Source organism: Nuphar pumila, chromosome 6 (assembly GCF_984573655.1).
Source record: "Nuphar pumila chromosome 6, dmNupPumi1.hap1.1, whole genome shotgun sequence".
Taxonomy (NCBI): domain Eukaryota; kingdom Viridiplantae; phylum Streptophyta; class Magnoliopsida; order Nymphaeales; family Nymphaeaceae; genus Nuphar; species Nuphar pumila.
This window is the reverse complement of record NC_143254.1, coordinates 52,339,491-52,351,475: the sequence shown is the minus strand read 5'-3', so window position 1 is coordinate 52,351,475 and position 11,985 is coordinate 52,339,491. Positions and strand designations below refer to the sequence as shown.

The 11,985-nt window shown below is 35.1% G+C and overlaps 1 long non-coding RNA gene across 1 annotated transcript; it reads right to left on the bottom strand.

Moving 5' to 3' along the window:
* Positions 1 to 6,173: 6,173 nt before the first annotated feature.
* LOC149834855 (uncharacterized) lies at positions 6,174 to 8,627 on the bottom strand. The gene is made up of 3 exons (XR_016432573.1): positions 8,409 to 8,627; positions 7,479 to 7,822; positions 6,174 to 6,425 (listed from the first exon to the last, which is right to left on the bottom strand). It is a non-coding gene; the product is annotated as an uncharacterized LOC149834855 (long non-coding RNA).
* Positions 8,628 to 11,985: the final 3,358 nt, after the last annotated feature.

Sequence of the window (11,985 nt, the reverse complement as noted above, 5' to 3'; positions counted from 1 at the left end):
TTCATTCTCTTTGTGAGAATACTCACCTCTATCCTTGTCCTCATCAGGGAGAGATGACTGAGCTGAACTAGATGGTATGGTCATGTCTGGCTCATCTATTCTCTGTCTTGGCTCAACGTGATACTCATGTTCACTCCTAAGAGCCATAACTTATTTAGCCTGTTCTTGTGATGTATCGATCATGTACAGGCCTCCAGAACTATGTTTCTTGCCCTTAAGATTCATGACAGTCTGACTAGGCAAGCTACCATCGGTTCTCCTACTTAATGCCTCTGCTAACTAACCTATTTGTGTCTCGAGTTTGGCAATAGACTGCATATAGATATTCAACACTTGATTGCAATTCTCGAAGGCATTTTGATTGGAGATTTTCACCTCCTGAAATGCTTGAAGAAGTCTTTCCTCAAAAGATGATTGTTGTAGAGGCTCCTGAATGATAACTGAGGGATAATTAGGGGATGATTGAGGGTAACTAGGCCTCTGATATGTCTGTATGGGAATGCTGGGCCTAACCTGCTGAGTGAGAGGGACTGGAATCTGTGGGCTTTTTCATGAAAAATTGGGATGATTTCGCCACCCTGGATTATAGGTAGCTGAAAATGGATTATGCATTAGTTTGACGAATCTCTAAGATGCCTAAATTTGGTCTTTAACAAATTCAGGATACTGAGCTGCCGAAGGGCACTCAGTGATATGATGTGTTGGACTAGAGCACAGGGTACACACTGTCGGCTGATAGGATGGTCCAACTAGAAGTTGGTCCAACTTATGCGCAAGCATATCAACCTTACTCTGAATCGCATCAGTAAGATCTACCTCTAGTAGCCCACCCTTCTTGGGATCACTTGGTACGATCTTCTCAGAATGAGATGTTGAAGACGAAGTCATGTGGTGTAGGGAGTTCTCAGCTAATGTCTCAAATAACCCCCATGTTTCATCTTCGCTCTTCAATATAAAAGTCTCCAGCACAAGATGAATCAATCATTTGTCTGTTTCTTTCAGACAGACCATCATAAAAGCTCTGAACTATCTGCCACCTAGGTACTTGATGATGTAGGCATTTTCTAAGTAGGTCCTTCATATGTTCCCACGTCTCATGAAATTGTTCACTACCCATCTCCGAAAAGCTAGTGATGACTCACCTAAATTGGTTTATGTGATCAATGGGAAAATACTTCCTAAGGAATTCCTGTTGTAATTGAATCTACGTCTTGATTTGCCCCGTGTTCAAGGTCTTAAACCAATGCTTCGCCTTGTCCTTTAGAGAGAATAAAAAGAGTGTCAGCTTTATAGCATTGTCTCTGAAGTTATTGATTCAGACCGTTGAACAAATCTCAAGAAACTCATCGATATGCCTATATGGGTCCTTATGAGCAAGGCCATAAAATGAAGGTAGCATTTGAATAATGTTGGCCTTGATCTCATATTGAGGCACTCTTATCTCATGTCTCCTAATGGCAAATGCATGGGTGTACTGGTTAGAGATAAAGAAATCCCTCAATGGACGAGTTTCATTCCGCTGCTCCATCTGCTCTGCCATTCGATCCAGACTTCTAGATCTTCTCAAAATACGCTCTGATTCTGTATCAAATGGGTATAGAGGAACTCCTAAAGTTCTCCGCCCTTGCATACACCGAGTCAGCCCGTTGTATGGATCGACTAACTCTAATTATTCTATCCTATCTAATCTAAACTAACATGCAACAAAAATTCACACAAATATAAAGTAAATAAAAAATAAAAATAATCTAAACAAAGTCAGAATAATTTAAACTATTCTACGAAATTTAAATAACAAAATCTAATCTAATTTACATAATTAGCACAAAATATAAAAATCACAAACTATGTTATCTAAAACCCACTTGTCTATTCGCTTCTTTTATCATGCAATTCAGTGAATCCTAGAAAAATAGTACGTGAATCCTATATGTACTAACTAAGTAAAAACCTATATTTACTTACTAATTCTACTAACTAAAAAAGAAAAAAATAAATATTAATAAAATAAAATATTATAAATGATGAATATCAATCCTTGTTCCCCGACAATGGTGCCAAAATTTGGTTGTTTTTTTTGCAATAATGATTTTAAAAAGATATTTTCAATAAATATTTTGGAAAATTGGCAACTAAATATATAAAAAATGAACTTCTATAATCATGGTGAGTACGGGTCAAATCCACAGGGAACGGGATAATATTCGATATTAAATCTAATGACTTCACTTTATTAATATTTTAAAATGTCTATAATGAAAAGTATAAGTTAATTCAAACACTAATCATGAATAAAAATTAACTAAAAAAATATAAGACTCTAAACTACGTTGCTCAAGTACTCCTTCAAGTTCATAAGGGTATTTTTGTCTTTTTACAAGTTATGACATTCATGCTCTCAGCGTAAATACGCCTTTTGACCTGCAGTATGCTTATCAACTTATACAAATAAAAAACACAAGTTAGCTAATGAAATTACTAACTAATTCGGAAAGATAACTAAAATTAATTCTAAAAATAATTACTACAACTAATTTACAATTTAAATTAAAACTACACTAAGATGTAAATTCTAATAAAGCAACTAATTTATTCTAATACTGACTACTCTAACTTTTGTAATTAAACTATGTCAGCTGCAGAAAAATATGAAGAAAAATACTAAAATTTAATTAACTACTAAAATGTTTGTTTTGCCATTGCTATAGTGTATGAATGACTTTCTGATAGACTTTAAAAAACAGATGATTCAAAGGGTCAAATGAAATCCAATTTTTATAAAATTTATTTTGTCGGATTCCTCACACATGCACAAATTAGACCCTTTTTACATAATTCAGAAAATCGTTCAGAATCTCCAGATATAGGGGTTTTAAGAACACCTAAATTCTGAAAATTGTCTGTCCCAAAATTTAAATTCATGTCAAACTAGTTTTTGAAAAACGCTTAAAAACTTGACCAAATCAACTCCGAACTGGTTTGAGTTTAAATTCATGTCCGTTGATTTTTGGTCTGCACTCAAAGGACACGTGGATCCAGAGAATAAAACTAGTTTGAGTTTAAAAGTCTGAAAATTTTTAGATAAAATGATGAGTGCAAATAACCAAAAATTTTGGTTGTAAAATTCAATTCAAGAATAAAAGATAAACCAATGCAAACACTAAGGGCACTAGGCTGATTTAATAACTAGGCATAACAGACCTAATACTAGGCTAAACTACAGAAAACGAAATGTTAATTATGCTAGAAAAAAATAAATCTAAAAAGAAAACATAAATTATTGCAAAGGGATTAAATTACTCTAATGCACAAGTAAAAATTGGCTAGGTTAAATTAACAAACCTAAACTAATATAAAAAAAAATTAACTAACATGAATGCACACCAATGGTATCCGTCTCCTATATGAGATCTACTTCAAACATAAATAAAAATAAAGACATGAAATGACAATATGAATATAAGCAACTTACCTAACTAAACAAGCTTGACTTAATACAAATGCAAACTAAGGTCACTACAAGAAAAACGTGGATTAGCAATGGGCGTTATCCATGGCTAATCTGCCGCTAAATAGTTTAGTGACGGATAGCGTTTGTCGCATAATCTTGGTCGCTAATTAGCGACAAAACTTATTTTTTGCTACTTCTGTCGCTAATTTGCGATGAATTAGTGACGAACATGATCTGTCGTGAGTCTGTCGCTAAATAAGCGTTGGGGTTTGCGACAAATTATATTCCATCGCTAAAATAGCGATGGAATATAATCTATCGCAAACCATTGAAAATTCATTGTTGAATATTAGCAACGAATATTATCCGTTGCTAATCCGTCACAAAATTTAAAAAAAAAAAAAAGAGCACCGAGGCGTGCGCCTCATACGCCTTGAGTCGCATGCCTCAAGCCGAGGTGTACATGCCTTGAATTTTTTAATCAAATGAGGGTCAAAGTCCTCATTTGACAAAAAATTAGAGTTTGACCGGACCCGCACCGGGGGGAACCCCCGAACCCCCCTCCTGTAAGGAAAAAAACTTTGAATCAGGCTCCATAACTCATCATGTGTCCCCTAATGGGCACAACTTTGACCGAGTCCTATATATATATATATATATATATATATATATATATATATAATTCAGTTGGTTAACTGGTGTGACATGTCAGTTTTGTGGTGTCTGAGTAAGGTGCTTCTCCATGAGCATATGGTCTAATATACTAAGTTTAGTGTTTTATTTCTCACTATTTTTTTCACCTGCAGATGTTCAATGAAAATTTTTATTTGAATTCTGAATGGAGAAAACTAACTACTATTTGATTGTTGTAAATTTCAATGAAAATTTCTGAATTGTGTTTACAGATCACGTACCCACAGAAAGATGAGTTAATGGCACACAGACCAAACAAATTTAGTGAATGTTTGATTTTTATAAGCTACATCAACCACATCCACCATAAAGACAATGCTTTGATACACAGGACAAAGACTTCTTAAAGTACCATTTTGAGAAATCGACATTTATGTTTTTAATGGAAATTAATAAATTCATAAAATATTTTGGGTCATTTTTTGAAAGGATTTCATATATTCAATATAGTTGGCAGAGTTTCCCCAACAGACTGATAGCAATGATGTCATTAAAGATCCTTCAGAGAACTCATTATAAAAAACCGTTATTCCAAAGCTTTTGGTTCATGCCTTAAATTGATTGGACCTATTACAAATATTTTTAATTTCCTAAAGATTCATCAATCATCTTAAAGAATTATTGAGAATGAGAAAGTACTAGAAAAGATTATTCATTTTATAAATTTAAATGATCACCTTAGTGCTCTTAACTTGAAAAGGTACCTTAGTGGTTGGTGGACTTGATAGTTTCATGGCTGTCAGTGGAGGTTGTCAACTGAAACCAGATGCATTAGCTCAAGGGACTGGACCATCTTGGTGGAATCTTTGACCATGTTGCCTTTCTCAAAGAATTGCAATGTTAACAAATCTTTTAACCAACGTCGTGGTACCCTCTGAAAGTGACTGGAGTTGGTTGACAGAAATTCCAATGAGCAAAAGAGCAAGAGTCTCCCATTGCTTAAGATAAAACCACCATCATGATCAGAGGAAGAATACAACATCCTTGAATGCAACAAAAAGTAATCATTCAACAATAACTCTTTCAAGATCAGCAGTCTGATGAAAAAGTTATTGTGCTATGTACGCCGCCTTTGAGATAACTCTTTAGGTCTATCACATGTAACCCCCAGATGTTGATCCAGCACATTTCTGAGTACCTGAAAGTGCACAAGGAGAAAACCTTTAAATTTAAAGAATTGTGTTTGATAGTACTTGGATAAACCCTAAAGCAAACACAAACCAGTGTTCAACTCGGCATTAACAGTTTAGGAGATTAAAGTCACAGAATCTGGTTGCAATCTTTCTGTTTTAATTACAGAAACACGTGATTAATGGTCATCTCATGTTCTACAATATGTCATAACAGTTTGGGAGATGGTTTATCTTGAAGAACTGTAGTCCCAAGTCCATTGGAAATATAAGAACCGAAAATTCCATATTGGTATTATCCTCACTGGCATGTATGCTACATATCCAAATCACAACAATCAACTAATACTTGAAAATTATAAAAATTAAACAATTTTGTTACAACCACCAGCATAGCCATTTCTGGGAGAATTTCTTGTCACACGGGAACATCTAAAAGTTCTCCTGGTCTATGATGCCATGAATAGAAAGTAGCATAGAGCTTACATGAATTCCAATCTAATAAATTGGTTCTACCTAAAATGTTTGCACATGCAATCTTTAGTTGTTTCATTAGACCAAGCAACTACCTGAAAGCCAAATGCTTTTTCCCATTCAAGATAGTATCCATTACATTACACTGATCATCAATATTTCATGGATTTCAATCAAATAAAACTTATTATATTCTAAAATGTTTATATATGCAATCTTCAGTGGTTCCATTAGACAATGCAACTACCTGATGAAAGCCAAATGCTTCTTTCTCATTCAAGATAGCATCCATTACAACACATTGATCATCGAAAATGCCATAGAAAAGACCATAAAACTCAATCCTGAAAAAGAACCAGCATTAAATAAATAACAATAATAACATAGCATTAACATTTTTCCTTTAGAGTTCTGTTAGAATTTTGAAATTCTGAAATGATTAGGAAAAAGTGAAACATCAGTGTTAGGGATCCTGAATGGAGAAATGAAAGGAAGAAACTAGTGCAAATATAACAAGATCAACGCAAAGATCTGATGCTCTGCAAAAGGCAATGTACATATTGTTCCTCTTTTGTAGTTTTCTTATCCATCTCCTCAAACTTTTGAGTCAGAATTTCTGCTCCAGCAGGAGAAAGCATGTGCAAAATAAGAGCTTCTAATGTTCTTGGGAAGTTTTTCTGGAAAAAAAAAAGATGGCATATTAACAAGAAAAGGTCAATCAACACATTATATAAGAAAGAAAACTAAGCAGTTGCTGAAAAAGGCATGGTCAAGAAGTTAGATACACTTGGATCAAATAGTACCATAGTTTATTTTTTAGTTTGTTAGCCAGCATTAATCATCATATCTTGCCACCACCATTTATTGGCTCTTATCAGTGATCGGTAGAACAATTTTTTTCTACTTTCCTAATGTTTTACCTCAGACCTTTCCCATTATATTCCAGACTACTGCCATGTTTCTCATATTCTTATTACTTGTTTTAGTTTGTTTCAGGATGAGTTAAGATATGCAGAACCTTATGATTGTTTTGATCATTTAATTCCTTTCCTACTTGAAGCATAGGGAAGCTTTCCTCTCAGTACTTGTTCATGCCTTGGCTCATGGCTTCTTACAAAACCGCTTGAGTCTAAATTCCTCCATTACTAGCATCTTTCTTTTGGACTGAATATCTAGCAAGAAAGTCCTGATTACAGTTGCGAAGACTTAAGACTACGCATGAAAAAAAATAAACATGACATAGTTCTGATCAAAAGAACAACAAAGGGCTAAGAAGCAGCATGACTGCCTGAGATTGGACATTGAGAAATCCAACTTGTCAAAGTGTTCTGAGATATTAAAAATAGAATCACCAAACGAGCAATCATAATTGGCTCCTTGACACAATTTTTAGTAGCAAAAATAGTGTGAGACATAAATTCTTTGTTCGGACACTAAAGACAGTATCAATAAAGATGCAGTAAAATTTTTTTAAACAGGACCTCATACATTATCATGACAGCACCAGAGACACAAACTCAAACAAGGTTTATTGAGATTTCATTCTACAGTTCACACAATAGAAAATAACAAAGTGAACTATCTCCTCCATCATTTCTACATCTTGATCCAGTTTTATATCAAACATTTAGCAGGCTATCGTGGGTCTTATTTTTTGAAGACAGATACTAGAGGTAGGAATGAAAAGGGACAATTGAGTACCATAAAAGAAAGAGAAACCAGAATGAGACCTTTCTATAGCTTAATTTCTGGAGGAACCAAAAGGCAAGCACCAGCTTCTGCAACTCTAGAATCTATAGCATACACCAAGCAATCGTCAGTATGCAATTCTGAGTCGAATTTGAACTGAGGAATAGCCCCTTCCACCAAATCCATGAATGAGTCACCTTTCTCTCAATCCTTATTAATCACTTCCCTATCTCGCTTCTTAGAAGCTGGAGGAACAGGTTCTTCACCTTCATGTAACTGGTGAGGACGTCCAAAATTGGCAGGTGCACCCATCTTCGTCACTGGACTACCACAAACCTTTGGACCATCTGCCAGCATTTAGCCACCATAAAAGAGCCTGCAAAAACTAACAACAAAATATACCCAATAAAAAAAAATTGCAGCATCTTCCTTGATATCAGAAACAAAATATTAATGGGCGACCAGTTTCAAAAAAATCACATTTTTTTAATGCCAAGATTATAAATAGTCTTTACCAATCAGTCTCTTTATTCCAAAAAAAATCCAGCAATGGTGAAGAAAAGGAGAACATGAAACAAGAAAAAGTATCATCAAAATCACATGTGGAGATAAAAAAAAGGCATTCATTGCCTAAAAGTGAGCATAGATCCATATAGACCGACGAAGTGACCATAGATGTAGAAAGCAACACTCAAGCATAATCAGATAACAAAAATCATGTCCATTTCAACAAAAAAATAACACTAGTTATATAAATCTAACCAACCGGAATGCCATTAGAACCAAAAAAGCCGCAGAACAAGACCTAGAGTGAGAGAGAGAGTCCACGAAAATGAAGCCCTGATTCATCGAAAATGACCTGAAACCCCAAAAAACAGGTTCCTACTAACCACAGAACATTCAACACAGAAATGAAACCCTAATCCACCAAAAAACAACCCCAAAATTCCAAAATTAACAATACTACTAACCTCCACGCTGTAGAAACCAGGGAGACAGATCCCCTCAGTTTTCGTCTCTTCGAATCCCGTGGCCGGCGTTCGGACGAAAGGGAAAGAGAAGAAGGTGAGGAGAGGGGTTGGTTGGGGGTGTTAACGACGACGCTGCTTCGGCGAGGCCACAGACGGGGAAAGGAAAAAGAGAAGAGGGAGGAGAAGAAGGAAAAGAGGCAGAGGCGGTGGTGGTTACGGCGATAGCACCAGGCTCCGATCGGCTGCGGATGGGGAAGGGGAGGAGGCGTCACGGCGGCAGTCAGGAAGCCGATTTGGGGTAATCAGAGAGAGAGAGGGAGAATTTTGCGAGCCGTTTTTACCGAAAACTAGCCATGGATGAGGGACAAAATTTTACGGTCGCAAATATCATCGCTAATTAGCGACCGAAAAATTCTGTCACTTATCCATTCTTAAGTTGATTTCGTCTCTAATCCATCGCTAATTAATGACAGATTTTGCGACATAATTTTTTTTGTCGCTAATCTTGTCTTTAATTCTAATTTTAGCGACGGTTGGTTTTCTTGAGTTAATCTATCACAAATTTGTGATGGATTTTTTCTGTCATAAATTTTTGTCGCTAATTCACATTTTTCTTGTAGTGGGTGAGCCATCTCCCTATGTGGGGCCTCCAAAAAAAATCTAATTTAAAAGAAAAGGAACTAAGTAACAATAAAAAAATACATGCCTTACTTATGCAACATTAATTTCTAGTGGACATAACATAAAAAATCCAATTACCACTTACCTACTTAAATGAAATATGAAAATCATATGCATAAACTAACCTAATTAAGAGAAGGGGCAATAAAAAATATTTAGGCTGAAGTGGATTTAGGTGGGACCCATGTAACTCTTGCCTTAGAAGAAAAACCTTAACTTTGCTGATCCAAAAATGTCAGCCCCAAGTGGGCTCACACGTTTTTGGATTAGCTTCTTAATTATTTAAGATGCTATCTCCTCTTTAATTCAAATCAAAATGAATTTAGGTAATGGATTTGAATTTCAAGCCCACTTACCTAAATCACAAGAAGAGGAGATCCTCTTGGTTGACGTCTTCAATGAGACCCAATTCTTTTCCCTTTTTTATTTCGCAAATTTTAGAAACCCCCATAATTTGCCAAAATCACCTATTCTTTGAAAGTTTAAAAAATGCCTTTTATAAAAATTCAATTTGTTTTCAAATTATATTAAGTATATGCTAACCTATATAGTATGTAATGTAATTAACGCATGGACAAAAATCTGTACTTAAATAAAATCATGAATGCTAATTGCCTAAATAAATAATGCCTACAGTAACTTAATTAATAAAATTCTATACCCTAATTTCCCTAAATACTAAATTAAAAACTTACTAAACTAATTAAGACTTACTAAAAATTACTAAGACCTTGACTAAACTAACAATGGTTGCCATCCTCTATGAAGAAGATGACAACCTCTAGAACTTGATTTTTTTAATGAATACAAAACACGATTTTGAACTAAAACAAAAAACTAATTACAAACATATTTTATACAAGAAAAAAATGCAAGACTCGATCTTAAACAATCAAAAACATGGTTTTAAAGTTTTGCACATTGATGAAAAAATTAGAATTAGAAAATGTTTGGAAGATAAAAAATGGCTAGACATAGTCTAGCCGATTTTGGCAAAAATAACAATTAAAATAAAGAAAACAAAGAACAAGGATCTTACCGGACGATCCGCGCTTGGTCCAAGACGTGAGGCCTCCCACGACTTCTTCTAAGCCTCTGTTGATGTCTGCAACTTCCAGCAACTCAATGGAAAGAACGGTAGTCGGTGGTTCGAAGGATAATAGGTGAGAAAGAAGAGCTAGCCCGAAAAACTCCTCGGCTCGCTTGAGGACCCAAAAATCTCCTCAGCCGAATAGCACCCCAAAAACTCTTCAGTGCAAAGATCAAGGTCATTCAATGGCTACTATAGTGCTGCAAACAAAATCAGATTTTTAGTAGAAACTAGACACTAAAATAAAAATAATAAAATAACACGAGAAGGAAGAAGGCGGAAGATGCTCGAAAAGCTCCTCGGCGGCGCAACACCTGGAAAACTCCTCGATGCGATGAAACAGTGATAGAGATTAGAGAAGATGGAGGTGGATGGGCTGTGATGGAGAGATCTCAAAGTCTGGACAAGAATAAGAATGAGGGGCATCCCCTCATTTGTCTGATAATTTTAAGAATTTCAAAAACACTCTTATGAAAGAGTATTTTAAAAAACACTTATGAAAGAGTATTTTAAAAAACACTTAGAATTTCTCAAAAAATAGCTGGGTGCCCCTTTTGAAAAAATGTGAATGGAGCATGGATTGGTTAAATGTGATCTAATCTTGATCCAAGATCCAAAAATTTGTTATTCTTATATTGGTCTGTATCTGGATCTCGACTTGATTCGCTCCATTATACGAAAAAGCTCAACTTTGCCAATTTAATTCAAAATTGGACGAAATTTGAAATGTAGCTTTCTATGACTTGAATCAACATAATCATGGGTTTTAACTCTAGAAATACGGATAATGACATGTATATTATGCTTAATTTATAATGCATTTCATGCATTATCAACCTACTTCTTGCTAGTGTTCCTGTTTTGATAATTCTTGCTTTAGGGGTCCCATGATTTTGGTAGTTGTTGCATTGCCTTGTGGTAGAGGGTGTCAAGTTTTGATGGTGCTTACCCTTTTAAAGATGAGTAAATTTTGGTGGTACACTGACACTCCATTCATTTTGAACAATGCAGTGGTTTTGATGGCCTCTTGAATGCAGCTTGTGTTTTTGTGAATGTCCATATTCCACTTTGAATTAACAGTGATTGTACATAAAACTTTTCACAGTGGGAAGTTTTAATGTAGATATCGCTAAAAAAATGTCTACTTGTTTTAAGCTCTCTCTCTCTCTCTCTCTCTCTCTCCAGTCACCATCTTCACTCTCGGATATTCCATCTACGTTATAATGTGAGGTCTCAATGTGCGGTTCGTGATTTGTTTCACCCGAACTTTCACTAAAGCTACACGTGGACTGTTTGTAGTCTTGAAATTTCTCTGTGAAGTACTATAACAAAAAACTTTCACAATCATGATTTTTGAATTGGGTTATGAAATTTACGTACTCTCTGAATCTTAGGATCCACAACTGTCACATGGATACAACCATTTTTATGAAGTTTCCAGTATGACTTGTGTATAAAAGGATATAGAGCCACAGTAAAAAATTCGTGTGACATAGATCCACAGAATCTTGGGTTCTAAGACTCCCTTGATTGGATCACTTGTTGAATGTGCAGTGGTTTTGATGGCCTCTTGAACTCTGCTCGTGTCTATGTGAATGTCCATATTCCGCTTTGAATTCAGTGATTGTACAAAAAACTTTTCAGTGGAAGTCTTAATGTGGACGTCTCTAGAAAGAAATTTTTTTAAAGAGGTCTCTGGAAAGAAATGTGAATACTTATTTTAATCTCTCTCTCTCTCTCTCTCTCTCTCTCTATATATATATATATATATATATATATATATATATATATATATATATATATATA